This window comes from Helianthus annuus, chromosome 13 (genome assembly GCF_002127325.2).
Source record: "Helianthus annuus cultivar XRQ/B chromosome 13, HanXRQr2.0-SUNRISE, whole genome shotgun sequence".
NCBI classification, from domain to species: domain Eukaryota; kingdom Viridiplantae; phylum Streptophyta; class Magnoliopsida; order Asterales; family Asteraceae; genus Helianthus; species Helianthus annuus.
In genome coordinates, this window is record NC_035445.2 from 158,407,194 (window position 1) to 158,413,535 (window position 6,342).

The window sequence follows — 6,342 nt, forward strand, 5'->3', positions numbered from 1 at the left end:
ATACCCTTAGATGCGACATGCATTGTTTTTACGACAAATACATATAAAGAGAGACAAACTAGTCAGACACAAGCGGATAGGAGGATATCCGACTTGGTCGACTGCGAATACAGACTCGATAATCAAATAAAGACCGTACAAAATACACAATTACATACAAGACAAGTGACAGACACAAAAAGTGCATCAACAGATCTAAACCGAAAAACTAAACTCCAGCCTTTCTTTCCAAACCCTTTTAACTCTTAACCTATTAAGCATTTGGAACAACGTAAAACTTTAACTCCTAACTAAATTAAGCCTTTCGAATAACATAAAATGCAAGACTCAAAAAAGTAAGTTGGCATTTCATTGTAACTCGTATTGAACCTTGAAACAAAGTCTAATACATATGGTAATGCAAATACCAATTTTACGTGTTTTATAGCAACAATTTCTTTGCAATGACCTCAAACTACTCCTCAACACCTAAAATTCAAACTAAACAACTTCAGCCGCTACTCAATTCTATACAGTAGATAATTGGTAATTGCTATTACATGATGAAGACCGGTGACATGTGATTGATACCTAGTTGAAACTGAGTGCTTGTTGGTACAAAAGGTACTCTAAGCAATACATACCATCGGCGAGGTTGTAGCCGATGCGATGGGAATTCAGAGGTGAACATTTCTTCCAATAATTATACCAATTATTTTCATAACAATCTTTACAAATAACCAACGACCAGCTTTAGGAGTCTTTAATGACATTGGACACCCTATAATTAAGAAGCCAACTCCAAACACCATTCTCTCAGCCTACAAATGAAACCTAGATTTAACCCTAAATCAAATCAAACATGCATATTATATGACTTTCTTGAATAGATCGCTAATTTTGTGCAGTCTTTGATTGAAAAACTTAAATACCGATTGATGGTTGATGGATTGTCGCATCGGTATCGTACCTCTTGTCCTCAATCTTACCATCAAGCCGGTTGGAATCCATTGCTACAAAAAAACCCTAATTGCAATAATGAAAAGCAAAGAACAAAAACAAATGATCATTAGGGTTTCAATAAAGATGAATAAAAATTGTAAATCTTTCAAACCAAACAACACTTCTACAAGCAGTTTAACCTAGATGAACTATGGATTATCTTACTTGATCGTAGCAATGTTCAAGACCAACTCTCTAGCCACCACACAAACCAACAACTGGTTTTGACAACAGCAACGACAGGGGCCGCGTTGTGCTCAGATAACCTCGCTCTCTTCTCCGATGACCCCTCTCTCTGTCCCACTTTCCTTTTTCTTTATAAATGTGCAAATCCTTTTCTTTACAATTTGCACTTTAGCAGCTTGAGTAACTTGTACAATCAAGTACACTAAACATCTGCACAAAAATAAGAGATTATGCGCGCATTGCAGAAGGGGGCGTAAAACTGTGACAAAAGTAGTGAAATTGCCTGTACGTTGTAGCCCGCGCGCGTTGCATAGGGGGCGTAAAAGCATGCCAAGTAGCGGCGATGTCGCTGCCGCAACGCCACCCTAAACCACCGCTGCCGGGCTTCATCTCCTTTACGGTCTCTCCCTGTTCAAGTCTCTCTTTCTCTATATCTCATTTGATCCCTCTTTTTCTTAAAAAAAACAAAAAAACAAAAAGATATAAGGAGACAGTGCTTACAATTTTACACATGACAACTCCCCCAAAAATAAATTTGATTACTCGAAGTTGCATGATCAGCAATATGATGCTAAAACCCGGATAACCATGATTCGAAACCCTTCCATCCATGGGGTTTTGGCCTTCAAAAACTGCAGCAAAACACAACTGGTGTATCAACAAACATCGAAGCTTACACACTATATGTCATAACTCCTATCAAAAGTTTGTAAGAAACTAAGCAATAACTTACATGTTCCACGTGCTCAGCAACCCCAAATGCAAACTTTTTAGGATAACAAATATGATGCGATTTCACATATCAACATATAACACATAATTAACATAAGTATGCATTTAATCCTACAAAAATCATTCAACTCATCTAAACTTGTAACAAAAAAACATGGGAAAATAGTAAAACAACTTGCCATTACTCATCCCTGCTCTTTTACTCTACAACTTGAAGCTCTTCCGTATGTCCATTCTCACGCCTCTCACCACCGCACATCAACAATATCATAAACGATTTGAAGATGATTTGATTCTTTATATATTGCAATTAAGATTAAATCCATCAGAAAGGCATGAAAAAAGCTATGAAATTGGAGATTAAATAACCCTGAGAAGAGTAAGTCCATCAAGATTAACATGCTCCAAGGTAGGTTTTACAGAATAAGAAACCTGTTACAAGTGAAATTAGGGTTAATAACTGGATGATTGAATAGATGAAATTGAATTGTTCATCTCTTTTTATAGAGAGAAATCAAGCTTTTACACACTAATTTGTGTATCTCAGGCCCGATAAGAGGCTTACCAGAATCACTTTCATGGTCGATACCATCATTTTTGGTCCTTGAACCTTCAACAAAATCAAATTTATTGTGTAAAAAGGGGTAACCGGAGGCTCGCTGAAACCCTAGTTGGGTCACAGGAGTTTGTTATTGAAGTCACCGTCACAGCCGACCGGAGTTTGTTTTTGAAGTCACCGCCACCGCCGGATCCCTTGTCGGCTCTGGATCTGTCTGTTTCTTCCGAATCCCTCTTTTTCGCTCATTCTTCTCTTCGTTCTCGCTCTTTTTTTCTCTTCGCTCTTCCCCTCTTCCTTTGTATCACTTTGTTTCTTTCATCTGGAAATTAGTGTATAACCAAACTCATAAACCTAGTACAACATTCTAAGCAGAATGTACCAACCTCATTGCATCAAGTTGTTGCAAATTAGAGTATATATAAATTCCTTTTTGACCCATCATGGCTTATGCCATAAAGTGTCTTTCAAAAACTAACTTTTATCGTCAACGCGTGACCGAATAACCGTTTTACCTTATTATTTATTTTGGCTTACCCTATAAGGTAACCATTCAAACTCATTATCTATTCGTCATTGTATGACCAAATAATCATATTATTCCATTTTTAACCATTAAACATGGTTTCTTATTATTTTCATTTATTTCGTTCCTTATGACTACACGTCGGAACGTCTTATTCCAAATACTTATTTACTTTATTCGTACTTAATAAAATAAGGGAATATTCTTCAAAATAAAAGGGTGTAAGCTTTACTTACCTTGCATCTAAAATATGCTTTTCCTTCATACTTGATTCGTTTGACCTGCTTCCTACCCAAGCTTCCACCTAGCTTGTTAAGCGTCAAACTATCATTATAATTCGTAAGATGGTTAGATTAGTCATTATCAATCATGACTATTCCATCTTACAATTTTTATGTCGAAATTATCATTTGATCATACCATTGGTAAGTTTGACTTTAAAGTCAAATTGTCTATTGACGTATGAAATTACACGATGTAGCTCAACTACTCGTTTAAGTATTTTGTCAAATATCTGGTAACCATCATTCTTATGCTACCGTTTTAACCACTTTATTAACCAAGTTCTTGTAATCGTAAGTCATCCAATTAACACAACATCAATCATTGTATGCTAGACTATTTATATCTTGTATTGGGATTGTTTTTATCGATATTAAACAATTCATTGTATTATAAACGTATATATATATATATATATATATATATAATTCACCTAAACATCAAGTTTAGCTAAATACGTTAATCATTCATAACTCATGATAATCTCAAACATCATTTCACTATCATGTGTGATGATTCTAAACATAATTATATCATCAATTTCATCATATGATTAAAACCCACTTATCCTATTGTGGTAAATCATCTAAACATTCAAATCATGGTAATATGATATACGTTAAATTATACATGTTTTTATACCCCAACACTTCCGTTTTAAGCGTTTTTTACCGAAAACACAACGTTTAGGTGCCAAATCCGGTACTTTTATATTTTCAGGTCATAAACAGAGCATAAAGGAAAAATCTAATGAAAACGGACAAAATCTGATGCATTTATGATGAAAACGGCAAAAATATGATGAACTGCCAGGTGTGGCACGACCGTGCCACCGGCGGCACTACCGTGCCGTTGCTCTGATCTGGAAAGCACTGCCAGTGCGACTAGGAGCGTCGACTGTTTCTCGGGCCGCACTACCGTGCCACCCGAGGCATGCCCATGCCATGGCTTAACCAAGGTTTCTGACCAACATATCTGATGAATGGCACTACCGTGCCACCAGCGGCACTACCGTGCCGATCTGATGACAGAGACAACTTGTCCACTAGTCCACTTGGCTGACTCAGGATCGTTGAAACTGACGTCACCCGACAAACACCTGCCGCACGACCATGCCAAATCCGCACGACCATGCTGATCAGAATTTCTTCTGTAAATAGCAGAATTCGCTACTGTTTCAGTGTTTGGGTTTTTCTCCATGTTTCTGGGCGATTTCTGGGTTCCGAAGCACCACCACCCACCGCCGACCACCACCATGTTGTCACCATTACAAGTGACATAAGCAACGACTTACAACTTGTTCCGCTGACCTATAACTTGTTGCGGCAACTCATGTGACTTGAAACTTCCCTCTTTACCCCTGAAACCACCGAATGAGACCACCACTAGTCATCTCCGACTTCCGGTGACTTTCTCCGCGGCTAAAAAGTTTAAAATTTCCACGTTGCCACCTCTCACATTTTTCCGGTTAAGTCTCTGCCACAATCTTGTCAAATTATGGAGAGGATGGAGGTAGGGTGGTCGTTTAAGTGACAGGATGAGGGTAGTGGAGAAGATGAACGACTTAGATAGGTGGTTAAAAAGACTTACAGGTGGGTAGTGAATGGTGGTGGTTTGAGCTAGGCTTTTCAAGGTTGGAGTTATGGAGCGAAGACGGGGGGTTAATACTATGGGGTATGGGGCGGGGGTTGGGTACAAACGCTGCATCGGACAGCTTCTCAAAGAGGACAGGGAGCAGGGCAGAAAGCACGACTTCAGCCATTGGTGAGATTTTAAATAAAAGGTATGATGTTGTGAAAGCTTGAGACTTGAGAGTGAAGGGTTGTAAGTGTAGATTACTGGTTCAGATATATGGTCAAAGTATGAAGTATTGTTTTGGACGCTCAGATCTGAGAACACCAATCAGCATCCTGTGGTGGTGTCTACCATGTCCTTTTAAGTATTTTAAAAAGATGGTTTTGGAATTTTGTTTAGTTTGATACATTTGTTTATGTCTTGATTTGCAATAAAAACTTAAACCCAGAGAGTAATCGACATAAACCAATAGAAAGTTTATTTGGCTAAGAAGGCTAGGAAATGATCCTAACCATCCATTTAGTTAATCAAGTGCTAAGATTAAATGATGGAAATTGAAGGTAAGATGTTTAGGTGCATTCTAGTCAATCCAAGACAATAGTTTCTTTCTTCTCCAATCCCCCCATTTTTTAAACGTTAATAACTATTTCATACGACATTATTTTTTATAAAAATTACACCAAAAAAACACGAGCGTTTTTTATCTTTAAAACGACTATACTATTGCTGTATTTTCGATTTTTTTTAAAACCCAATTGCGTAAAATGCAATGAAAAAAACCAGTTGCGTAAAACGCAATGGAAAAAAAAACCTAAAAATGACATTTTTCTAAAACGCAATGCACCAAAAACACAAAGAAATGTCTTATTTGTAAAACACAATGGCCAGAAAACACAAACAAATCTGTTATTTCTAAAATGCAATAGCCTAAAAACTCAAAAGAAAGTGTAATTTCTAAAATGCAATGGACTGAAAACACATAAAAATGTGTTTTACCTAAAACGCAATGCACAAAAAACACAAACACATGTCTTATTTCTAAAACGCAATGACCAGAAAACACTTAAAATGTCTCTTTTAAAAAACGCAATGGATTGAAAACACATAAAAATGTGTTTTACCTAAAACGCAATGCACCAAAAACACAAAGAAATGTCTTATTTATAAAACGCAATGGCCAGAAAACACTTAAAAATGTCTCATTTCTAAAACGCAATGGCCTAAAAAAAGTGTCACAACCCCCGATCCCTAGTTCCCGGGAACGGGCGGTCGTGAGCCAGTTGCGGTGGTATCACGTTATTAATTTATTTGGCAGCGGAAATTTTCATCAGGACCGTAGTTAGGAAATATTTAAATCAGAGTAAACCACCATATTTTATAATATTAAACACATGGGTAAAACCCAAGTTTTTTATTACAAACTGAATTACAAGGATAAATCCCACTTTCTTGAAATAAAACGCTTTCTTTTATTTAGGTAACTTTTATTGCCACTTTTCCAAGC